The sequence below is a fragment of the Rhincodon typus genome, chromosome 27, assembly GCF_021869965.1.
Source record: "Rhincodon typus isolate 14 chromosome 27, sRhiTyp1.1, whole genome shotgun sequence".
NCBI classification, from domain to species: Eukaryota; Metazoa; Chordata; class Chondrichthyes; order Orectolobiformes; family Rhincodontidae; genus Rhincodon; species Rhincodon typus.
The window spans coordinates 18878503-18905425 of NC_063358.1; the positions used below are offsets into that span (position 1 = coordinate 18878503).

A 26923-nucleotide genomic window follows, 5' to 3' on the forward strand; every position below is an offset into this window, starting at 1 on the left:
AATCCTGAAGGGTTGGTGAATCCCACTTGCAGCTTATTCCACAACTCTATATTCTCCAGGGTGAAAAAGGTTTGGCCAAAGGTCCTCCTCTTAGTTCTAACTTCCTCATCCCAAGTTCAGCAGCACATCCATTGCAATGCCCAATGATATGTGTCTGGAGGGCAGCAGATGCCTTTGGAAAGCTGCTGGAACACAAGTTCCTGTTTCCTTCCTTCTTTCCATCGCTTACTTAATTTAAGCATCACATTATTAGTCAGGTGGAAAACCACAAAAGACGTGGTATCACCACTCACATCAGCATGCAACTACCCTCTGATTAGTCCATGAAGACAACTTACAAGGCAAGAGTGCTCCCTTAACATAACAGTGTTATGCTAAAAGTGTATAACAGTGAACAAACAGAACATACCAAATTTTCCTTCCAGTGTTCTTTCCCTAGATAATATTCTTCCTGTTACCACCTGCCCCCAAGCTACGTACTTCAAAGATTTCTCGTGATGCATTTTTAACCCTTTCTTGCAATGTGCTCAGCATTCAAAGCAAAGCATTATACATTTTTTTCTCCCCAATTCAGAATTAGGGCCTAAGCAGGCCAACAAGAAGAAAAACAGTAAACTGCTTGTTCATGGTGGTTTGCAAACATATGCTCAGAAGCATTCGGATGCAAAAAGGCAGAAGGTAATAAAGACCTTGTCTTGCCCTGTCTAGAAAAGCTCCCTACCTGCATTTCAGGTCTTGATGAAAAGCTCCTCCTTGTACATCCCTTGCTTCCTCTAAAGTGCAATTCTGGACTACGTCGGATATTTCTGTTGACCTCAGTCTGCTGATTACAACATAGTGATGCAAAACTGCCAAATGTGTTTGCAGGCTTGCGCCGTGCATCCTGGTGCCAGCAACACTACAAACTCAAAGGCAACCTCATAGAAGGCCTGAGGGAGCAATGAGAGCCTCTTAAGCTAGTGTGTAACTAGATAAGAATGAAGCTCAATGCATTACATCACAAAAGAAAATACTGTAACACTAAGGCAGTGTTTGCGATGTTTATCCAATAGTCAGAGCTGCTTATAACTCAACCACATACAGTAGGCTGCCAAAGCTATACTGAATCAGCAATTGCAATAAGTTACTGGCCAGCGATGGAATAAGACAAAAACAAAACCACCTGCCTTGTATCACCCAGAATCTCATCCTACAGTGAAGTTGTAACAATGGAATGCACCTTTTAACAACTAAAAGGCATATTCAGGAAGGTCCCCAAAAATCTTCGCAACAAGCTACCGATTTTTGTACAGGTTTCTGTATTTTATTGCCCATGAATAATGTATAAAAGCAAAGTTTTCATAAATTCGGAAATAACTGAAGGAGCAAGGGTAATTAGAAGGTGATATTAGTGAGAATGTTCAGAGCACTCACAAGGCATCCTGCTGTCCTTTGTTTCTAATGGAGTCAGTAACATTAAAGATAATCAGAGTAAAACCTCTGTTGGAATCTCAGACAGAGCACTTGGCACGTAAACATAGGTGAATTCAGTGCAATTGTCATTGACAGTCACTTACAGCCTCATTGGAATGATTTTCAAACGAGGGAGTTTCAACGCAAGTTAATAATTAACAGTGAGTTTATTTGTCAAAAATGCATTGAGTATTATTAATTTGTAAAATGTTTGAATTGTCAATTCAGGCTGTAAAATGTGCCACTGTCACAAAAGATAGCAACAGGACAGTTAAATATTCACCCTGTCATTACTGATCATCATGAGTACAAATTTGGCATGGATTTTACTGTCCAGCAAGTCTCAGCACCAGATCTTATATAATAGCAGAATAACAAAGGAGTGGTTAAAACTGCAGTATTTTCATTTTTTAACAGGTCTGTAAATATATTCTGCGCCAGAGCTAAAATGCAGCTCCCTGTTTGGTGTTTCTACGGAACTACAAAGAAGCTGAAAATATGCAGTATCAGTGAAACAAGGAGAGGGAGATGGGAAGTGTGGGTGCGGATGGGGGGGAAAACAGGAACAGAGAGTGAGAGAGACAGAGAGAAGGCAAATGACAAAGAGAAAGTGGTTCAATGTCTGGAACTGGCTGGACCTGCTGCTGATGTCTGCACTTTCTGCTGAAGCCGTGGCCAGGATCATATGATCAGACTCGAGGATGTTCAGCAGGGAATGAGGCACAGCCTTTGAATCTGTGATTGGTTGACATAGAGTCTGATGCCTTTTATTTCACCAGGCTACTAGGGGGAAGGGGCTGGAGAGAAAAGGACAGACAATTTTTTTTAATACTCTCTTATTCCTCTTGTTCTCTTTGTACATTTCCATTTTTTATTCTTCTGCCTTTTTTTTTTGAAATATTATGACTTGTGCCATTTTCCTTACCTATGATAAGGCTGTCTAATCTTCCTTGACCCTTTTCCTTCCAATTGCTTTTCTTCAATCTTCCAAAGGCTGGCTTCCATTTTCCATCAGAGTCCCTGTTAATGTGGTCAGTCACCCTTGTGGGTTTGGAGTTAGTCAGCTGAAAATTAGTTCTATGTTTTCCTTGTAATCGTTTCGTTCACCATGCTTATTCTCAAAATTATTGCCAAAGAATGGGATCTACCCTAACGGCCTTGTCCCAAATTTTAATCACCCCATGCCCACATATTCTTCATCCTATGATTTCTTCATTTGTTTCGGTTCTGCCCTAACTTACCCATTTTCCCTCTATTTGCTGTTATTTACAGCAAGGGGCTTTCTGTGATCATTACCTCTATTTTCACATTTGCTGCATTCAGTCAACAGTCTTCTTCAGTGGAGTGTGGTGGCAGGTGGAGAATGACTGCTGAATTTATCCAAGAAGAATAAAATCACAGGACAGAAAGCAAACCAAACAACTGAGAAAAAGAAAAATTGCAAAGGTATTGATTACTTGGTTGAAAAGCAACGCATCCCATTTCCCTCCCCCAGCACCTGACTGAAGGAAAGGCAGACTCTTACCTTTCTGTTTCTCTCGTTGCATAAATGTCCAACCACCCATATAGTTTCCTGCACTTTAGATATGCAGATGGCTCGAGGCTTGTAAGTAGAGTAATGACAGCTTATTGTTAACTCTTACTTAGAGAGGGATCAAGACTAAGAGGGAAACCAAGTGAACACGGATTACATTGGATGAGAGATGGCAGTTTATCTACAAAATTCAGTCCATCTCATATTCAGTCAAAAGGATTGTATAATGTGATTGGATAACCAAAATGATGTGACCTCAACAATGGCTTGTGGTTGGCTGACCGAAAGAGAGTTGCATTTATATAGTGCCTTTCATAACCTTCGGGTGCCTGAAAGTATTTTACTGCCAAAGTAGCACTTTTGAAGTGTAGTCACTGTTGCAGTGTAGTAACTATGACAGCCAATTTTCACACAGAAAGCACTGACAAACAACAATACAATAATGACCAGTTAGATAATCTGTTTTGTTTTAATTAAGTGATGATCGATTAAATATTGTCCTGGACACTGGGAAAAACTCCCCTGTTTTTCTTAAAATAGTCTGATGGAATATTCTCAGTCACCAGAGAGAAGGATTTAGCATTTCATCTGCACGCCTGCCAGCACCCCTGCCAGCACAACCCACACATGAAAGACAGATAAGCTGGCAAACCAGCATTCCCTCAGTACTGTCTGAAAATCTCCGTCTATGTTGTGTTTTCATGTCATAGAGCTGGCCCTTTAAAAATGGTGCTGGCACCCAGAGGCAGACGTTTGGCTCCCATTCCCAACAGATCCAATTCTTTTGCCAGTAAGGGAGTGGGATGAGTGTGTGAATCACACATGAACGAAATCCAAACTCTGGGAGGTCATTGACAGTCAATGCTGAGCTTTGGCTAATCCAAGGGCCTCAAATCACAGTGTCGGCGTCAGGAATTGATGGAGTAGTCTTAAACAGTCTGGAAGGGCAGATAAAGTCTCCAGATCACTGATCAGTCTGTCATGATTTGAGACTTTTTAAATGTCCTGCCCCTTAAACTTTAAAAGGGCCCAACAACTTCTAAAACACTGGCTGAAGTCCTATACAGCCTTCTAACCAGAATTTCAAAGGCAGGTTTCTAACCAGCTCACTTTGCCACAGCTTGCCCCTATGACCACTATGCTCCACGTCTGGGATTGGCAAGCCTGACTCTATCCAAACCTAAATTCCCAGACTGAGAACTGCTTCTAGTGACATACCTTCATCCAGAGGGCTCTGTTCATTGTAAACAAAAAGAATATGCTCAAACCTTGCACCTTGTTTTAGAACTACCTGAGAGCTTGGGGAACTTACAGTTCCCCTATTTCTTTCTCCATGGTAACATCTCACTCAATGGGTGTTTACTTGCTGACCAATCAGCACCCTTTTTGCCTATAGTTTAAATTGTTGTGATCATTTGAAATTTAGCATTCTTGCATTTGTCCTGATGTGTACAAGACCATGTTCCAAGCTCTGTACTAACAATCAACTGTGAATAGGGACCTTTAAAATGATGAAGTGATTTGATGGATTAGATATAGTGTGGATCTTTCCACTCGTGGGCAAGAACAAAGATCAGGGTCATGAATGTAAGATAATCATTAATAAATCAAATAAGCAATTTGGGAGCGATTGCCCAGCGAATGGCTGTAACATGGGCCTTCTACCAGCTGGAATGTTACAGGCAAACAGCACAAATTTTTCTTAAGAGGAAGTTACATCAATAGATGTGTGTGAATAAGGAATAGATAGAACTATGGATGGAATTGGATGAAGGGATTTGGCAGGAGGCTCAATTGAAGCAAAGAAGTCAGCATAAACCAGTTGGAATGAATGGCCTGTTCTATGCTTCCATATAGAACCCTTCATATATACACATAAAAATACAAATACTAACTGAGGAAAGATTAGAAGTCGCAACTCAAAGTTTGGTTGGGTGGCACAGTGGCTCAGTGGCTAGCACTGTTACCTCACAGTACCAGGGACCCAGGTTCAATTCCAACCTCAGGCAAATGTATGGAGCTTGCACATTCTCCCCACGTCTGCATGTGTGTGCTCTGGTTTCCTCCCGCAGTTCAAACATGTGCAAGCTAGGTGGATTGGGCATGCCAAATTGCCCATAGTGTCCAGGGATATGTAGGTTAGGTGCATTAGCAACAGGAAATGCAGGGATAGGGTAGAGGTCTGGGTCTGGGTGGGATTCTCTCTGGAGGGTCGGTGTGGACTTGTTGGGCTGAATGGCCTGTTTCCACACTGTAGGGATTCTATGATGACATTCATTTTGATATAGTTTTCAAGGTAGAGGATGGGCAGTGAAGAGGCACAGAGGTGGTGAAAGGAATTGGTCCCAAGATCAGAAGTGAGGTGGTTTAAGGTTTGCCTACCATTAGCAGACGAAGGGGTGGGTGGGAGTCGTACAGAAGGCTGGAGGACTGGGAGGGCATATATAAGAAAAGAATGGAAAGTTAAGGTGAATACACTGAGAGACATGAAGTCAATATACAGAATTCTTGTGAATACACTGAGAGACATGAAGTCAATATACAGCAAAATGAAATGAATTGAATTGAACTAGCTTTATTGTCACATGTACTCAAATGAATACAGTGAAAAGTTTCAAGTTGTCATTTACATCTTAGGTACCAGATACCTATGTACAGATACTTAAGTATTTGGTATAAAATAGAAAAAGTAATAAAAAAGAAGTCTAGCATAAGAAAATAAAACAAAAGCACACAGTTTACAGTCCATCCACCCCAGTGCTTGCTGGCACCCAGCTTCTAGACCACACCAGGCCAGGTCTGCAGACCATGCCAGGCTTCAATACTCGAGGCCTTGTCTCCAGTCCGCAAGGGAACCTCAACAGATTTAGTTTTGGACAAGTTTGAGTTTTCAGTGGGAAAAGAACAGGAAGTCATGGGCAGCACTAGGATAATCGAGTGAAGAGCCAATGAGAGAACATATACAGGTGTCATCTGCAAAGTAGAGGAGGTGGGGGGGAAAGCTGGTCATGTGGCAGAGCTAAATATCTCTGTGATGGAATGGAAGTGGAGTTTAAAGCTCATATTAGAGACCAGGGATTCAACCTAGCATTCTCCTGATGTGCTATGGCTAAATTCCACATAACAAGGTGCAGGAACAACCAGAATTTAGGGTTATCATTATCGGGAAAGGCAGAGGGGCAGAGAGGGGCAAGTTTGTGCAGAGCATAAATTCTGATGGGATTGAAAGGCCTGTTTTGATATGTAATTTTGCTGAGGTTAGGTTCATATGAAAACTTGCTGGTAAAACAAAGGATGGAAATATACTCGAATACTATGAATAAAACATGTTGAAAGAGAAAGACAGTGGACATGAGAAACCAAGTAGGCTAAAAATGACAAATAAATTTAAAAAGACATTAAATTTATAATCTAAACATGAATTATGAGCAACACACGACTGGTTCACCAGCTTAATTGCAAGTTAACATATCAAACGGAACCCACCTCCAGCACTGTTGCATTTACAGCCCTCCCAGTAATTTTCATTTAACTTTCTTACTCATATCAACCAAATGGTTATCAATTACTTCCTAGCACTAAGTAGTAAAGTCAACTAGCCCATGAAAACAGAGTTAATTACAACAAATTAAAGACAACGAACGTGATCGAGAGACAGACCCAGCAAAAAGCATGTAAATGGAATGACAATGGATTGGATTTTGCAATGGAGGTAGAGGCGGGGTTTGGAGGCTGATGTACCAGCACCTTTTCATTATTGGCTAGCCTGTCAGTCTGGCACTGTATTCATGCCTGGGACCTACAATCAGGAAGGCAGCTTCCGGTGTGTAATGGCTCTCCAGCTGCCAATGCTGGGTAGCCCATTAGGCCACATATGTTTTCAACTGAGGGAACTCTGCACAGGTTGTCAGGATTTCAGATAGTGTGGCAGATGATGGTTTGGCCTCCTGATGTAGCTGAGTCCTGTAGCAGGAACCCAAGCAGCTGTCAGCCTTTCAGCAACTGGTTGTGGGTGTTGGGGGGAAGGAAAGGGTTTCGTAAGTGCGCAGTGGTATCTGTAAAGTAGTCCAGCATGGATCCACTAGGACAGGGGTACGCCCACAGGTTATTCCGTAGAGGAGATCCTGCTCTGCAATGATGGCCTGCCAGCTGTGGCCACCATTTAGTATGGTCAATTCTTCACAAGGGATCTGTATATTGAGGCACCCTCACAGGCACCAACCTGCCTCAGGAGCACCCACCTCTCCCAGTGGTGGCTCTCGAGGCTCCAGAGCCAACAGACCTTTGGGGACTTCAAAGCCTTTGGGAAATGCAACCCATCGTGATATACACTGAGATACACATACACACAGAGATAGTGGATGAAACAATAGGAGGGAAAGGAAAGGAATGAGAGAAACATATACATAGGGAAGAGAATGGGACAGATAAATATATAGACAGATGTAAAAGCACACATCCACATTGGAACAGTGTAACTGAAAGACAGACAGAGTACACAAGCACACATAGGGATAGAATGGGGGGAACACAGTGCATATTGGGGCGGCACGGTGGCTCAGTGGCTCGCACTGCTGCCTCACAGCACCAGGAACCCAGGTTTAATCCCACCCTTGGGCGACTGTCTGTGTGGAGTTTGCACATTCTCCCCGTGTCTGCGTGGGTTTCCTCCAGGTGCTCCGGTTTCCTCCCACAGTCCAAAGATGTGCAGGTTAGGTAGATTGGCCACGCTAAATTGCCCATAGTGTCAGGGATGTGTAGATTAAGTGGCTTATAGGGGGATGGGTCTGGGTGGGATGCTCTGACGTTTGGTGTGGACTGGTTGGGCTGAAGGGCCTGTTTCCACACTGTAGGGATTCTATATCATAATAGACCTCAGTCCCCAGATAGTGAGTTGGGGGTGGGGGCACAGATTCCGAGCCTGTTGTAAAACCACACAGCTTGCTTTTCAGATGTCAGTGAGAGGACTAGCTGTTAGTTCAGTTCCACGGGTATTAATTGCAACGGATAAGCCTCTGTCAGGATTATTCTGTGGCCTAAGTAGCGAGTGCCAACAAAATGTTGTCTGCATTGTGTTCTGGAGATTAATTTTCAATTTTTGGAAACTCCAGGGTAACATTGAGTAGTCCCATCACAAGGGATTAAGCGGAGTGCTCTTGATGGTACTACATAGAGAAAAAAAACGACAATGTTCAAGTGCCTGTTTCTATACAGTTTCTCACCAGTTCTATACAAAGTTCCCTGTATGTGGTGGGGTGAGGAGAGAGGTAGGGTTGTAAGAAGAAACAGTGGTTTTATTACTTTAAATGATTGCGTTGTGATGTGAAGCTATCAGCTGTAATTTCAACCAACACTTAGTCTCAACCAGTGGAGCAGGTGGGCTTTACAATTCATCTCAGGTACTGGGGTTTACTGAGGGGGTTAAATCAGTCAGAGTTCCTCTTCTCAGTGACTCCTATCTGAAAATGCACAAGTGTAAAGGGTAACTCCAGGATAAACCTGGAGGCTTCCAAAGGCAACGATCCATCTCTGGTACATAGCTGCAAGCGATGGTCAGGAAGAAAATCCATAGCTTTTAAGAAATGTGAGGTTTCTCAATTTCCTATGTCAAAAATATTGCGTTGGTGGAAAATGCAGTTGTCAAACGGTGATGAGTCATCCTATCAAGGACTGGAAACTTCACCAGCTTTGTGACCCATGGAGCAAAATGGTGCAAGTTGAGGAAGGGCTTGATGTGTGACCAATAGCAAGAGATGAAGTGATTGGAGGTGGGGCGTTCTTGTGAATACATCCAATGGGAGTTAGAAATGCCACCACAGAGCAACTGGTGCCTGAAAGGTTCTTTTCAGTCTGACTCTGTACCTCCTTAAGAGATTGGGGGAATATGTGGGTGAGGATGAAAGACTGTGACCTGACGGAGCTGCTGCAGCTGTTAGTTTCTCATCACTAATGCTGATATTTTGTGAAAAATACCAAAATCATCCTGTGACAGGAGCAGGACTTGTGCCAAATAACTTCTGGAGGGAGAGAGAGTGCCAGTTTGAAGAGGAATGATACTTCCATGCTTGAGTAATGCTTATGCCAAAGCAACTCAGAGAGCTTTCAAGACAATGTTGAGTCCTGATGGATCAGTCATGTGAATGTAATAGATTACATACAAGATGCTAAATAATAAATTTGTTTTCCAGCCTCGAAAGATGGGGAGTTTTCCTAGCTATGGCTGAAACAGCATGCCTACTGACTTCCAGGCATAAAGATGTTAGCATGCTTTATCCAATCCAACATACTTCGCAGTACCATGTCCAAATGGTTTAGGCACTTAGCAAGTTGAGGCTCTGGAGAGGAGGACGCAGACTTCAATTAGAAGACACTATTCCAACAGTAGAATTGCAAATTACACAAACCATCAATTCTTTTGAAGACACAAGTTGCCTATTATTGCCAAATGCAGTGGGATTAATAAAACAACTATTCTTCTCACTGCAGCTGTTTATAGTAATTATGAAAGCTTAAACTGGACGGGACAGATGCCTTTAATGTGTCGAGTCAACTTTATTTATACTGGCCATCGATGACTTCCTGAAATCCTACTGGCTGACAAGTGTGAGTTATTGGTTTAAAGCGCTGCACTGTAAGTAACTTTCATTTACACCCTCTCCCAAACCAGACACTTACAACAGCCCCCAAATAACACCAAATCATAGAGAGAAGGGAAAGACTAAACTGTTCAGACCACCTCGAAAGCTTAGCTTCCTGTGTTTGTAGGTAACGCCCAGTACAATTTTATCTCCAAACTACGAAACATGAACATGGAGACACTGAAGATGAGAAAGAACGGATTCACATGGATGATATCAGCAATGAATCCTTTTACTCATCAGGAAAAGCAAAGGCATGAGTCATTTGAAGAATCAAGCAAAATCAGGCGAAGGTGGGAAGTGGAGTTGAAGCAGAAATTCAATCCTGATGGTACTAAATGCTGGAGCAGGCTCACGGGGTCAACTGCTTTACTCCGGCTCCTAATTCTTACGTTTCAATGTGCCAGAAAAGAGGGCTGTGTGCTGACCTAATAGTTGCCTTTTAAGATTGTGAAGATGTTTGATAGTTAGACAAAGAGAGCATGTTTCCACTAACAGGAGAGACCAAAGCTTGAGGAAATCAACGTGACTATTACCAATAATGAGGAATCCAGGGAGTGTCTTCCACGCCTGTCATCCAGCGGTATTTCAGGAATTAATTTGTTCCCAGCGTAAATAAGGTTCACTCAACACTTTAAAGACGTCTGTCTCGTTCAGTTGAAGAGAACAGCGCAGATTAACCAAAAGAGAAGCATAAACATATGAGGGAGAAAGGAAGAGAATGATATGTTGCTGTGTAAATGGAGAGCGATGGAGGAATTTCATGTGGAGCAGAAACAGCAGCAACACTGGGCTGTACGATCTGCTTCGATGCGGTAAATTCGGAATTACTATGTGTCACATTGACTCTAGCCAGGAAAACATCAAAGGATCGCTAAACATTTACTTATGATGTAACAGCCCTAGCTCCATCACAAGTGCTTCAATTCCACCCCCCCATCCAAGCAGCTACATCTCATTCAATGAAAAAAAATGTAACCCCACAGGTCAATTCTCACGGCAGCTCTGAATTCTGTTGCACGTTACAACCTCGAGCTCAACTCTTCACTTGTGGCCCACTTCATTGGCAAAAATAGTGTGAAGGGTAACAAGAATGATCTCAAGTGTTATAGGGGTGAACAGTGTGGACGGAACATGAAGCTTGAAGAAAGAAAGGCCTGTCACGAGAGATGGCTACATGACTCCTTTTCAACTGAACCAACTGAACTCGGGCAATAGAAAATCGAATGACAAAGGGTCAGATGAAAGCTGTCATTAGAGGCAAGTGGAAAGCAATTGAAATATGGACAAAGATGCTTGATGAGGGAAAACCGTAAGACTAAAAGCAAAAATATGAAATACTAGAAATACACGGCACTTTGCAACAATCTGTAAAATCATAAAATAAAACAGAAACCCCTCATAATTGCACTGATCCATTTAGAGAGCTCAAAACTGACAATTAAGAAAGATGGATGAATGGATATACAAACGAGACAGGATTGAATTGGGCTGCTCCTCTGTTATTATTGGATCCGCATGTGTTCATTACAGATAACACAATGTGGTAAATCCAAGGCGAATGGAGCTGAGAACCTCCTGATGAAAATGACCCAATCCAACAAACACGTCAAAGAAGGAAAGAAAAGGCTCAAACTTGTACATGACCTTCCATGACCTCTAAATGTCTTAAAACACTTTGTAACTTATGAAGTGTAGTCACCGTGGTGGGGGGTGGGATGCAGCAGACATTTTGGGTACAAGATAGACCCACAACCAGCATTGAGATAAATGACCAGAAAATCCCTTTGAAATAACGCCACTTGAGTTTTTACATCCAGAGATTTTTTTTACATCTAAGAGCACAGGAGGTAATACTCTACCATCTTGACTAACAGGACAATGCTCCTGCAGAACTGCACTGCATTTGTTAGCCGACGTTTTGTGCTCAAGTCTTTGGATGCGACTTGAACTCAACCTACCAATCAGATGTGACGTGTTATCCACTGATTACTATAAATCGAGACCTCATATACTTTCACAGGCAAGTTCATGCAAACACCATTTGCCTGGTATAGTAAATTTTAAACAGTAGATCCTCATCTCTTCATGTAGACTTGTAATGGCCATTCTGGCACATTCCCAAGCTTAGTTTTGCAAGGCCAAATTGGTGAAGGTCACTGTCTAGGCCTATTTCCAATCGGAAAAATGAAAAGGAAAGTAAGTGCCCTAGAGGTAACTTCAGTAAACTCATTGTAGCAGCACAGGCAACATCCACGACTTGGATCCTGAGTTTTCTTTTTGTTTTGGCACTATTCTTGATCAATATGCACGGTGGACTTCTCTCTCTAACAGTGAGAGCTGAATAGGCTGTGTGGAGGTGAGGGAATGTTTCCTCTCATCCTTCACAGTTGTTCCTGCAGCATATTGCAGGAGATTTAGAAGCTGGGGGAGGAGGGGCAACTGGCAGCTTAGGGCTTTCTGAGGGGACCTGATGACAGATACTGGTACTTTGAAAAGGTGTGGACAGCTACTTGAACAGCCTGAAATAGTCTCCCGGTCGTTCTCATCCCACTTTTATTTTGGCCAAGAAATGAACTGGCACTGTACCTGTTTAACATGCATGAAATAGGCACCTTTGCAACTGATGCTTATGGTAACAGCAAATGGTTAGTGCCATTTGTCCAATGAGCATAAACAAGGAAAGGGCAAGTAAATATATATATATATATATATATCATATATATAGATAAATAAATAAATATCACACATTACATACATATTTCAGGACAATTTACAAGTGCATGGTGTGAATTTTCCTGAGGTTTACAACATTAATAACAGCAAATCCAACTGAGATACCGACTAACCAAAGCTTGGCGAATGAATTATAGATGTCTACGAGGGACTCATGTTGGTTTTAGACTAGTACTTGCGGCCTGCGGTGACCTGAAACCTACTGAGAATCATAGGCACATCTGGAATGCCTGACCATATGCTGTCCCTCTCTGCATTTAGCTTTCTGCTGTCATTCCTTTTAGCCTCAAGTAGATTCTTTTCTATAGGATCTACATTGATATTAAACAAAATCCTGTGCATAGAGTTTGAAGAAGTAAAGGCAGGATTTTCAAAGGGGACTTCAGGACAGAAGACACAAAGTGCTTTTTCAGGGGCGATCTATACCTGCAGCAAATTGGATGGAAGTAGTGTTTAAGGATTAACAACAATTCACAGGTATAACAGTAGCAAGAAGAGATGAGGGTCATTCTGGAAGTGTCCATAATGTAAACCAAAAGGCCCTCTTTGTCTGATTTGGTAACAGTGACATATGTACAAGTACTAAAGGGGAGGTTTTATTATCAGAAGCTGATATTCAAAATGTCTGCTTTGCTCTTGTAATAATTTCCAATTGTTCCTAATGAATGGCATTGGATTCTTTTAAGCCATTTACCCAGCCCCTGAGCACTGCACTGAGCTAGGAGGTCACTCAGGCAGACAAAGAAGAAAGATGGATGAATGAATGGGTGTTTGGGGCACCAATAGATTGGCCTGTTCTCTACAATCATCAAATCTATTTGTGTTCATCACAGCTGAAACAATGGCATAAATGAGAGATGTTTGGCACTGACCATTGCCTGCTGAAAGTGGCCCAATCAAATAGAAATGTTAAAGACAGAAAGAAAGATGTTATGTTACATATCAGCTGTCATGGCCTGCTGATGTCACAAAACACTGAGTAACCAATGAAGTACTTTCTGAAATGTAGTCACTGTTGTATTAAGGAAAGTGCAGCCAATACATTGTAACCTTCTCTCCTAAAGACACCAATTCAAGCTGGGATACAATCTAATCAATATAATAAGCATCAAATATTCAGTGGTAGACATCACCATTGTTTCCTTGGTTAACCCAGCACACAAACCTGGATTCAGTCCTGGGCTGCTCTTTACCTGTAGAACTCTCTATGATGCACTTATCCCAAAGACATCAGAGAAGCCAAAATGAAATTATTTTTCACAAAACCACAAAATTGTTACAGCATAGAAGGTGGCCATTTGGCCCATCATGCCTGCACTGGCTCTCCGAAAGAACAACTTCCTTGCAGCCTTTCCACGGCCTTCACCCTGTAACCATGCATGTTGTTCATTTTCTAATGTTAGTCTAATGCCCTTTCAGATGTCTCAATTGAACCACCATTCACGACCTGTGTGAGAAAGGTTTTACTCATGCTGCTTCTACCCTCTTTGTCAATGACATTACGCCCATTTCCTCTTATTCCTGATGCTTCCATGAGTGAAATCAGTTTCTCCCTATCTAATAATTTTGAACACCTCTATCAGATCTTTGAGTCTTCTCTCTTTCAAGGAAAACTGTGCTAACTTCTCCAATCTATCTTCATGACTGAAGTTTGTCATCCCTGGCACCATTCTCCTGATATTTTTCTGCACTCTCGCCCTTGCTCTCAGAGCCTTCCCAAAGTGCAGCACCAAGAAGTGGATACAATACTCCAGCTGATGCCAAACAAGTTCAACATAACCTCCAAAGTTTCTGCCCAATATTTACCTACATTAGAGTTATGACGAGTCAGTACGCAGAAGACACAACTTTAAGGTAATTGGCAAATAGTCATCCATAGAGAAGATGAAGGGCATTTGCTTCACACAGTTGGCATTACCTGAAACACACTGTTTGAAAAGGAGGTAGAAGCAGCTTTAAGAGCAACTGTTAAAAAGGGAATCGGATATATACTTGAAAAGGAAACATTTGCAGTGATACAGGATAGAACATGTCAGTCAGAATAATTCTCATTGGCTGTGAAGCCCTGTGAGATGTCCTGATATTGTTAAAGGCACTATATAAATGCAACTTCTCACACAAGCAATAAAAAAAATGGCAAATTAAGCCATTACATATTCATTAATACAAATAGGTCAGAAAACTCAGCTCATTACTTTCCCATATGAGGACAAAAACAACTAATAGTTTATTTGAAAGGTGTTTTTTTTTAAAAAAAGCAACTTTAACACATGTTGTATCCTTTTACCATAATCATACGATTCCCATTTAGTATGAATCAGTTTGGCTCAGTTAGCAGCAGTCCTGCCACAGAATTGGCCTCTTGTCAGTTTAAATCAGCTTTCAATGCACTTTCTCAGCTTGTGACATCAATGCAATAACGAGAAACTGTCGATGGAGGTGTCGACTTGCAGATGAGGCTTCAAACTGAGCCCATTTGAGGAGTGTGTAAAAGGTCTCATGGTACTATTTGAAGTGGAGCAGAGAGTTCTTCTCAAATCCTGGCAAGGACTCTGCCTTCAAATAAAGGCCACCTGAACAGATTAACCTGCTTGTTTGATGGAACACTGCAGTATACAGTATTTGCCAAAAATAACAAGAACCACTGCGTTTCAGAGCCATTGCTTATATGTGTAGTATTCAGAAGCCTTGTGTGACTGCAGTGAGGCACAGTGTAAATGTAAGTCTGTCTTCTTTCCCCAGCAAACCGGACCATAGACTTCTCTGGGGTTTAAATGCAATGGCAGGAGGCAGGTATCAAATATAATTTATGCTCAAGTTTGGATTTTGAACTAGTAGTACATTGGTTTTAGTCTATGTGTATGCAGGAAGTTAATAATCAACTTTTTAGTCGATCTGAACCTATGATTTTAAACTAGTATATGTCAGAGTAACTGGGGTCCTTCTGGAGTGATAATGTGAGTCTGTTTGTATTGTGAGAGCTTTATGATCAAACAGAACAAATATTAAAGGCATTAGTATGCTTTTAGTTTTGAAGAATGAAGAAGTTACTTTTGCTTCAGATTGGTAAGCATTTGTTTCAGTTCACAGATAGCCCAGCTGGGTTCGATGTAAGAACAGTTACTCCTGGAGAAGGGAATTAGTTCTGAACAGTCAAGCAATAAGTTACCTCAGTGTAAGTTAGTTTCCAGACTAACTTGTGTGGTTGGAACTCTGAAGAGGCTATTTGAAGCTAAGAAAGTGTAAGTTCATTTGTGGAATAATGAAGGAAGAGGATATAAGGCTCTGAAGATCTGAAATTGAAAACAACATCTAAGTCAAACCTGTAGATGTGGTAGAGAAGGAAACTCTCTCTAGTATTTAAAAACTCTACAAATGGAGTGAAATATATGGGATTTTGTTTTACAGTGTGTTTCAAAATCTTTCAAATTGCGGTATATGTAAATAGCTTGCTCGATTCCATTTTATCTTAATTTCTTTTGCATAATAATCTTCTGTTTTATTGTTAATGCCAAACCTGCAATGTTGTCTTTTTATGTTTCAGTGACTGACCACCATGTTGAATTTTAAAAATTCTATCAAGCCAGATTTCAGTCTGGGATCTGACTTGTCAAACTTACAACATCAGCACCTCATCCAAGTTGTCACTCTTCATCTTAGACATCAAATATTGGGCTAGCTATTTGATTATGGGAAGTTTCCTAGTCCAGTCCTATTCTGTCCTCAGCTAAAGCACACATTTTGTTTCTGTACCCTGAATTATTTTGTTAGGAACAAGTAACATCAGCTGGGAAAGAGTGGCACTGCAGTTTTTGATTCCTAACTTGATGTACCACCCCTCTACTGGGAAATGGCTTGAATAACCAGGAGCTGGAACACCATTCTGAATTGTAGCCAGTATTGGAATCACAAGGGTGTCTGTAATTGCATTTTTAAATAAACTAGCAAGGTTCAAGCGCAGAATGAAGGCCAATGAACCAAACGTGTTTAGCATCAGCTTGTGGTTGAATGCTCTATTGAAAATATAAGTGAGATTTACTTTTGTTCAGCATGTTTTAGGATTAATACATTCCTCATTTGATCTTTGAATTCCTTATTGGTTTCAAAAAAAGAAGTTAAACTTACAGTTGGTCACAAATATGCAGATTAATAACCATGAAAAAAATCTAATTTGCACAACATTTCACACCATTGAACAGTGTTTTCTTTCCCACAAATGCAGCACAAATATGTCAATAAGAATCGTTAACCCTTTCTCTTCTGTTTATGTATGAAGTAATGGTTCTGAAAGGCTCAGTATTGGAGACTGCATTATGCTGTGCCCAATCTGATGATATCATCCAGTCTTGGGTTGGGAAATCAGGATAACTGCTCTGGATCTCAAAGGTTGTCATCTGTGTCTCTTAATAGTATGACTAACAATATCTAGCCAGTTAATGTCATTTGTACCTGACTACTATCGTGCAATGAACTTAAGACAAGGAGAGGGCCCTCTGGTAATGCAGAGGTAGCATCCCTACCCCTGGACTAGGAGGCTAGGTTCCAGTCCCACTTGCTCCAGTGGTATGCAATAATATCTCTGAATAGGTTTAATAGAAAGTTAGGTTAAATTGAAAAAAAACTTCGATCTTGGGCCTTCTGGTTGCAATGTCCCTACTCTGGACCAGGAGGACTGGGTTCAAGTCCACCTGCTCCAGATGTGTTTACTAAAATCTCTGAACAAGTTGATTAGAAAAATAGGTTCAGACCTTTTCTACCAACAGATCCCACACTATTCTGTTCCAGCTATCACACAGTTTATTCTTTACAACTGAATGTCTATGTTAGCTGGTGAAACATTGCCAGCTTTGTATAGCACCAGACCTCTTCTTCCATGAAACACAAGTTTTAAAAGGTTGATATCGCTCTGGTGAGGAGAGACACTTTTGAAGAGGACACTCCACTAATGAGTGACACTTTTAAATGGAGGCTCCCAGTGAAGAGTCAGACAATCAAGACAACATTTCCAAGGAAAACTGGCACTTGCAATGAGGATGTAACTAGTGTTCTGGTCTTTGATCATATTGTTGTTTATGGAAGGGGGATGTATGCAAATTAGTTGCCGTATTTCCTTCATCACAACAGGACTAAACTGGGAAAGTCAATCTAACCAAACAAATTGGAAACAAGGGTGTCAGGAAGAAAGGTAGCTGGACAATGGGCTACCTTCAAAGATGAGGTGTTTTGGGTACAGTTAATCTATATACCCTTAGAAGAGAAAGGTGGAGCAAACAAAGCCAGATATCCCTGGCTGACAAAAGGGAAAAAAATAAGATAAAGAAGATGGGAAAGCTACAAAGACTAGCAAAGGGCCACAAAGAAGCTTATAAGAGCTACTAAAAGGGATTCTGAAAGCTGCTGATGATGCCAAGACCGTGGCTAGGGCAGCACAGTGACTCAGTGGTTAGCACAGCTGCCTCACAGTGCCAGGGGCCCAGGTTCAATTCCAGCCTTGGGCGACTGTGTGGAGTTTGCACGTTCTCCCCGTGTCTGCATGGGTTTCCTCCGGGTGCTCTGGTTTCCTCCCACAGTCCAAAGATGTGCAGGGTAGGTAGATTGGCCATGCTAAATTGCCCATAGTGTCCGGGGATGTTTAGGTTGGGTGAGTTAAGCATGGGAAATGCAGGGATAGGGGAATGGGTCTGGGTGGGATGCTCTTTGGAGGGGCGGTGCGGACTTGTTGGGCCCAATGGCCTGTTTCCACACTGTAGGGATTCTATGAACTATGAAACTTGCCAGGGACATCAAAATCAATAAGAAGAAATGTTATTGTTACATAAAGGGAAAGTGGGTGATCAGGAGCAATGTTGGTCCACTAAAGACTGAAAGTGGGGAGACTGTCAATGAATCTGGGGAAATGGCAGATTTGATGAATAATTACTTTGCCTCAGTACTTACAGTAAAAATGGAGGATAGTTTGCCAGAAATCCCAAGGAAATTAATAGTAGATTGAGAACTGGGATTGAATTAATATTTTTAAAATTAATGTAAGGAAACCATTGGTGATGAGGAACTTAATGGAATTGAAGAGTAACAAATCCCTGGAACCTGACGGTTTCCATCCGAGGATGTTAAAGGAAGTAGGGGAGCACGTTATAGATGGTCTAACCATAAGCTTTCAAAGTTTCTGAGATATAGGAGTAGCCCCTTTGGATTGGAAAATTACACATGTAGCTCTACTTTATAAGAAGGGCAAAAGAGGAAAACCAGAGAATTACAGATGAGTTAGCCTAACATGTGTGCTGGGGAATTTATTGGAGTCTATAGTCAGGGAGGACCTTGAAATTTTTCAGTTAATCAGGGAGAGCCAGCATGGCTTCATAATAGGTAGGTCATGCTGACAAACTTCTGAGTTTTTTGAAGAGTCGACAGGTAGCGGACAGGGAATATCTATTCATCTATGGATTTCCGGAAGGCATTTGACAAAGTCCCGCATAAAAGACTATTAACTAAGGTAAAAGTTCACAGAACTGAGACAAACTACTGAGAGGGCTTGGAAATTAATTGAGTGGTGGGCGATACAAAGAAGGGATAATGGGTGGGTACTCAAATTGGCAGGATGTGACCAGTGATGTCCCACAGCAATCTGTGTTAGGGCCTCAACTGTTCACACTATTTATTAATGTCTTGGGTAATGGCATAGAAAACTGTATATCTGAATTTGCTGATGACACCCAAGTTAGGCAGTATTTTTGACAGTCTAGGTGATAGTAGCATAAAATTACAAAGGTATATTGATAGAATCAGCGAATGGGCAAAACTGTGGAGATGGTATTCAATGCGAGCAAGTGTGAGGTTATCCATTTTGGACAAAATAAAGATAGATCACACAACTCTCTAGATGGTATAAAGTTAAATACAGCCGATGTCCATAGACACTTGGGACTTCAAGTGCATAGATCTTTAAAATGTCACGAAAAAGTGCAGAAAATAATCAAGAAAGCTAATGGAATGTTGTCCTTTATCATCTAGAGACTACAGTATAAGGAAGTTATGCTGCAGTTATACAAAATCCTGGTTAGACTTCATATGGAGTACTGTGAGCAGATCTGGGCACAATACCTTAGGAAGGATATACTGGCCTTGGAGGAAGTAAAACATAGGTTTACAAGAATGATACATGGACTTCAGGTGTTAAGTTATGTGGAGAGATTATACAAATTATTCCTATTTTCTCGATAATTTAGAAAAGTTAAGAGGTGATCTGATTGATGTCTTCAAAATATTAATGGGAAAAGACAGGGTAGACAAATATAAACTACTTCCACTGATTAGGGATTCTAGAACTAGTCGGTACAGTCTGAGAATTAGGGCCAGACTGTTCAGGAGAGATGTTAGGAAGCATTTCTACACACAAAGGCTGGTAGATATTTGTAACTCTCTTCCACAAGTGGCAAGTGATATAGGATCATTTGTTAATTTTTTGTTAAGCAAAGGTATAAAGGGATATGGGCCAAAGGCAGGTTTATGAAGTTAGGTCACACACCAGCCATGATCTCATTGACAGGTTGAACAGGCTCAAGGGGCTGAATGGCCTACTCCTGTTCCTATGTTGCTATCTTTCTATCAGAAAAAATGTGCTTATGACAGGTGTCAGGTAGATCAATACAATTGAGGACCAGTCTTAATATTGAAGGTTCAAAGGGAGGGGAAGAAAAGTAAACAAAAAGAAGCAAAGAGAGTGTGTGAAAAAAGGCTGGCAGTCAACATAAAAGGGAATTCCAAGATATTCTGGAAGCACATAAATAATAAAAGGGTAGTAAAGGGAGGAATTGGACTTATAGAGAAGTGAAAAGGGTACTTTTTTACATGGAGACAGAGGACATAGCTGAAGTATTAAGTGACTCCTTTGCATCTGTAGTCACCAAGGAAGGAGACTGTACCTAAGCAATGGTGAAAGAAGAGGTAATTCAGACACTACAAGGGTTTAAAATTGATAAGGGGGAGATATAGCATAGGCTGTCTGCATTTAAATGGACAGGCACAAGAATCAGATGAGATACGACCAAGGATAGTGAGAGAAGCGAAAGTGAAATTTGTGGAGGCACTAGCCACAGTTTTTCAGTCTGTCCTACTGTGCTGCCAGAGAACTGAAGAATTGTAAGCAATGTATCCTTGTATTATGTAAGACAGTTTGTACTTCAAAGGGTTAAATGACATCATGCGATAAGCTCAGCCTATCAGGATTTAAAGGACTATTCTTGTGAGGAGCTAATCAGACTCCAATATGTGCTTCAATGATTGTTATTAGTGTTAACAACATGTAACAAATGTACTATCGCATATTTACTCTTAAGCAGATCACTTATTTTAGATGTAAAGCAGTGAGCCAACAAGCAATATGTAATAATCCTTATTGAATTAAAATGGTGCTTATCTTCCTTCCCGGTACATTGTGTGGGTATCCTTCCCACTAGCTCAACTAATACCAATCAGAAAGATTGGTGGTAGTACATCTACCCACAATTCAGGCAGTATACACAGCCAACATTATGAGGACCTAGTTCAAAAAGGTGGTTTAAAGGTAACTCCAGTAACTATAGGCAAATCAATTTAACTTCACGTGTGGGGACACATCCAGAAACAATAATTTTGGATAAAATTAACAGCCACATTCACAAATGCTAGTTAGTTAAATATAGATTTCTTAAGGGAAAATTATGTTTAACTAAGTTGTTGGAGTTTTTTGAAGAGATAATGCAGAGAATTGATGAGGACAAAACACTCCTGTACATGAACTTTTAAAAGGTATTAGTTACAGTGTCATTCAGCAGACTTCTGAACAAAGCTCTAGCTTTTGGAATAAAAGGGGCAGCAGCAATGGAGATATGGAATTGGCTGAGTGACAGTAAACACAGAGCAATGATGAATGGATGCTTTTTGGCTGGCAGAATGTTTGTAGTGGAGTCTACCAATGATTAGTGTTGGGATCATTGCTTTTTCCTGATATATATTAATGACTAGGCCTTGATGAACAGGACTCAGTTTCAAAGTTTGGAGATGATGCAAAAATTAAAAGCATTGTGAGAATAATGTAGAACTTCAAAAGAACATTGACAAGTCAGTGGAATGGGCAGGCAGGTGGCAAATGAAGTTCAATGCAGTGAAATATGAGTTGATTGATATCGGTAGTGAATGTGCAAAGGCAAAATAAAACAACAGACACAATTGAGCACAGAGACATGAGTTGAGAGACAAGGTAATAAAACATACAGTAACCTAGGCATTATCAACAGTGACGTACAGTACAAGAGAAAGGAGGTTATGTTGAACTTATTTAGGACACCAGTTCAATCTCTGTTTCAGTACTGCTTTCAGTTCTGGGCCCTGCAGTTTAGGAAGGATGTGAAGGAAAGGGTGCAGCAAAGATTTGAGAGAAAGGGTCCAGAATGAGGAACCTCGGTAACAAAGACAGATTGGAGAGGCTAGTACTGTTTTCCTTGGAGAAAAGAAAGCTGAGTGGAGATTTGATTGAGATAATCATAATCACGAGGGATCTGGACAAAATAAATCAGGAGAAACACCTTGCTCATGGAAGGATTAAAACCAAGAGGGCACAGACTTAAAGTAATTGGTAAAAGAAGCAAAAGTTACATGAAGAAATCTTTTTCAGGGAGGGATTAAATTCTGCAATGCACTGAGTATGTGGTGAGGGCAGGTTCAACTGAGGCACTTCCAAGTGATTTAGTCTGTTAACTGAAAAGGAAGAATGTGGATGGTTACAAGCAGAGGGCAGGAGAACAAAAGGTGAGTTGTTTATTCGGAGAGCTGGTATGGGCACGATGGGCCAAATGGGTTCCTTCTGTGCTGTAACAATTCTGTGACTTCAAAAGTACTTCATTGGCTGTAAAACGTTTTTGGATATCCTGAAGTTGTGAGAGGCATGGTACAAATAGAAATTCCTTCACTCCTACAGTGCATGTGTTGATTCAAACTCCCATTCTCCCTGCGTCAGGAGTGAAGTCCCTGAATATTGATCCTTTCGGTCAGCGCACAGCACAATAAACATAAAACCCAATTGTGTGAAGGGGGTCAAAGGCAGGAATCTCACCCTACCTATTTGCTGATGCGGAGAAAAAGCCCCTCAATGTGAGCTGGCGGGTTATGATGTCAGGAGAACCCCTGGAATGAATTGCAGCTTTGTGGCTCCCTTCACAGTAGTTTCATTATTTCAGTCAGGCAATGGAAACTAGCAAGAAGCTAGACAAAAAGGCAAGAATTTCTATAAAGGCCCAACCCACTCCTACATGGTAAAGTTCACTTTGCAGCATAATGAAAAGAGTGGAGGGTGTGAGGAACCGAAAAGATCATTATGACAGTCTTAGAGAAAATGAATATTTCAGCAGGGAATGGCACAATTCAAAAGGTGGCACACATCGCTAATTGTGCATCATGCACTGTGTGGTGGCAGAGCAGTCAACAGAAGGAAAAATGTGACATAGATGGAGGAACACATGCCATGTGTATGTCAAAGATAGGAGTCATTTCTTGCACATTAATCGAGATCACACCTTGGTAAGTAGTTTTAAGTGTAAATTATTTGACATGCTGTAAAATACTGCAAGAGAAAGCAATGGTACTACAAGTTCTAATCATGGGACAAATAGGAAGGAGTTTGTTCTGTTGCCCATACAGATGCAGACCCAGCCACTGCCACTCACATTCAGTGCTGTGGCTTTGTTTTCAATCCACCATTTATTCACAGCAAGATCTTGCTTCCAGTAATCATAACGAGCCCATACGACTTTAGAAACAAGACATTTAATTAAGCCCTGGTCTCCATGTTGCTGGCTATAAATATGCTCATTTCCTGAGTGTTGTTCTAGCCTCTTGCACATCCTTGATTTTTGTCACTTGACTAAAAAAATAGCTGTGCCTTCAGTTGCCTAAATTGTAAACTCTGAAATTTCCTCCACAACCCTTTTGTCCTCCATGAATCTTCTCCATGAACCAACCAATTAAGGGGAGTAAGAGGAGGATCCTCGAACATCCCCATCTTCAGCAAAAGACATCATTTACAACCAGCTTCAGTCCTAAGGCCCCAGTGGATGAACCATAACAGACAACAATCTTCAATCAATTTGTTTTGCTCCACGTGATATTAAGAAATGGTTGAGAGCATTGTACAGCATTAACATTTGCCCAATAGCTGGGAAAAATGCCCAGGGACATCTTGTCCATAAAGTGTAGGGGAAATCCAACACTATTGGCTTATTTTCAGCTAGGAATAGAGCAAGGAACTTGTCATTATTACAGTGACAAACCAAGGAGCAACATCAATGATTAAGTCATGAGGGATCAAGGAGAAACCAGGTCGAATCAAAGTGGGTGTAAAGGCAGATGATTTGGGCTGCTGGAGGTTAATCATTTCAGTCCAAAGGTATCACTGCAGGACTTCCTTTGGGCTGTGTCCTAAGCTCAACCACTACAGCTGAATCATCAATAAGCCATTGGCTCATCAAAAGTCAGAACATTCATGAATATTTAATTAATACATTTTCAGATAATGAAGCAGTTCTTACCCATATGCAGTGAGACATGTTTTATTTCCACAGGACATGGGCATCACTAACTAGGCCAACATCCCTAACTGCCCTTGGGAAGGTGGTGGTGAACTGCTTTCTTGAACTACTGCCATCTATTTTAAGTAGGTACATCCGCAAAAGGATTTCCAGGATTTTGACCCAGCAATAGGGCCAAAACGGTGATTATTCAAAATAGTTCAAAGCCAGCAAGGTGTGTGCTTTGTTGGTCAAAATTCTGGAATTCCCATTCTGTATTTTCACACACAAACTGGTATGGTTCAAAAGGATCCACATACTCAACAGCAATTTGTGTTGGGCAATAAATCCAGCCTTGACAATAATGCCCACATTCTGAAAGTAAATGTATTTTTAAAAAATATGATCTTTATAATCCATCTGATGGACAAGATATTTGTACTTGCCCCACACCTTAATTTGCTGTATAACTTATGACAACTTGCATTTATGGAATGGATTTGAGCTCATAATTCATCCCTCTTCAGAGGAGATTTTATTGAATCACATTTGACATGGAGCCACATGAAGGGCTATCAGGCCAAGTAGCCAAAGGGGTTGGTTTTAAGCAGCACCTTAAAAGAGGGGGCACGCCAGGGAGATTTAGGGAGGGAATTCCAGAGCATGGGAAATCAGCAGTAGAAATAAAGACCAGCATCATTCACCTTCCTGCTGTTTTGACAGAAAATTTCAGTCATAGAGTCAGAGATATACAGCACAGAAACCGACCATTCAGTCCAACCCATCCATGCTGACCAGATGTCCTATATGAACCTAGTACCATTTGACAGCATTTGACCCATATCCCTATCCAGATGCCTTTTAAATATTGTAATTGTACCAACCTCTGCCACTTTCTCTGGCAGCTCATTCCATACACGCACCACCCTCTGTGTGAAAAGGTTGCCCCTTAGGTCCCTTTTATACCTTTCCCCTCTCACCTTAAACCAATACCCCACCCTGGGGCAAAAGACCTTGCCTATTTACCCTATCCGTGCCCCTCATGATTTTATAAACCTCTATAAAGTCACTCCTCAGCTTCCTGCGCTTCAGGGAAAACAGCCCCAATCCTACTGAGCATCTCCCTGTAGAAAATTATGCTCTTACAAAAAAGGTATTGAAAACATTGAAAGGGTTAAAGCAGCTTGCATTTCTGACTGTTGTCCAGTGGAATAGTATAAGGGAAACATTTAGGTAGGGAACCCTACACACACACACAAACACAAACACACATATGCACACACCATGCCTGCCTGACAACCTGATTTACAACACATTGAGTCCCTCCTAATGACGTGTCTTTTGGCAGCTCTCAAGCACAAGGATTTTCCCAGCCGGGGACCTTTCCAGCTGATTACGTCTGCGTAATGGTCTCGAGCCAGGTAATCCCCACCCCCCACACCTCCACCTTTTTTGTCTCTTTATTTCAATGAATGGGAATTCAATGAGCAGGAACTGTTCAATGTTTTAGCAGGCAGGATAAAACTTGCAAATGTTTCAACTCCACCCCACCCCCTCCAGCAAGAGGCCATGACCTCAATGCAGATGAGGCAGAGACGTGAGCGGTCCAGGCTTGTTTTCATGTCAATGTGCGATTAAGCATGCAGCACACATTCCTATCCCGTCCCTTCCCAGGAGACACACTTAATAGCTTAGTCGCTGTCTATTCTTCAATGACCGGGTGAAGCTAATACATGGACAGAACTAGCTTAAATTGTCAGATCTCCCAGCGCTAATGGCACATAACTTGTTTTATCTTGTCCTGCTTTTCTCTTACCTTCTTCTGAAGGCACCAAGCAACGGCACGGATCATTGACAGCGGCTGTCCGAGGAACCACTGCTCAAATGTCTATTCTTCCTGCAAACTGAGAAGGACGGCTGTAACTTTAATCCTGCAGAGAGAGATGGCCATCTCTTCAATGTCACTGGGTCAAAGCCCTGGAACCTGACAGCACTATAGGTGTCCCTACACCCCAAATACTGCAGCAGTTCAAGTCAGCTACTTACCACCACACTCTCCAGGGCGATTAGCGGACGGGCAATAAGTGCTGACACCAGTGACACTCACATTCCTAGATTTTTTTAAAATCCTACTGACAGTAGCAATTGTCTGCCAGAAGGTCATTGCTGATTAAAATTTCTCCATCCATTTCCACGAGGCAGTTTGTTGCAAGAATAAAATAGTCACAAGTGCTGAGCTTTATCTTATTCCATGTATGTATGTACCTGGCCAGAAGACGATGGGAGTGATTGAATGGAATAGGGACAAATATCCTTTTGTATAATGGCTTAATTAATCACTTCAAACTTGAGTTGGATAGATTGCTGGACAAGAATATAAAAGGATATAAGAGGGACTTGTGATGGTCGTATCCCTACCTCTCAGCCAAAGGATCAGAATAGACTGATTAGAATATCTATAAAAAGTTATGGAGCTAAAGTAGATGGAATGGAGTTAAGATATACATCAGACCCATCTCATTGAAAGGTAGAACATGCCCAAGGGGCTGAATTAATTCCTCCTGCTCCTGTGTTTGGAAAAGTATTTTTTGTTTATTAACTCATTAACATTGGAGCTAGGGAGTTAATAACCAATATGAACAAATGTAAGGTGCCACTGAATAAGTAGATGAGCAAAAAAGGATATACTAATAGGATCAGGTGGTATGGTTTGCCATACTTTAAAGATAATATTCAAGTGTTCTGCATAGGAAATGTGGATGACAAAGCAGTAGAAGAATTAAAAGAGTTGACTGCATAAACAGTTGAAAGGGGAGGATGTGAAGATGCAATTAATGGCATGGAGGGAAATAGAAAGGTCAAGATATTTACGGAGGGCAGATCGAGAAGACTGAACACTGCGATATGTGTATGACAGACCAATAAAACTGTTGCATTCAGGTGTCAACTTCACTGGTATTGAAGATGAGAGATTGATTGAGCTCTTAGTCTGTGTATATTGGGGGAGGGGGGAGCTGGTGAGG

At 41.3% G+C, this 26923-nt stretch overlaps 1 protein-coding gene across 3 annotated transcripts in view; it reads right to left on the minus strand.

Annotated features, from left to right (window-relative positions):
• Positions 1-26923, minus strand: part of LOC109918665 (transcription factor HIVEP3) — a 350987-nt gene that overhangs the window by 165738 nt on the left and 158326 nt on the right. The window lies entirely within an intron of this gene.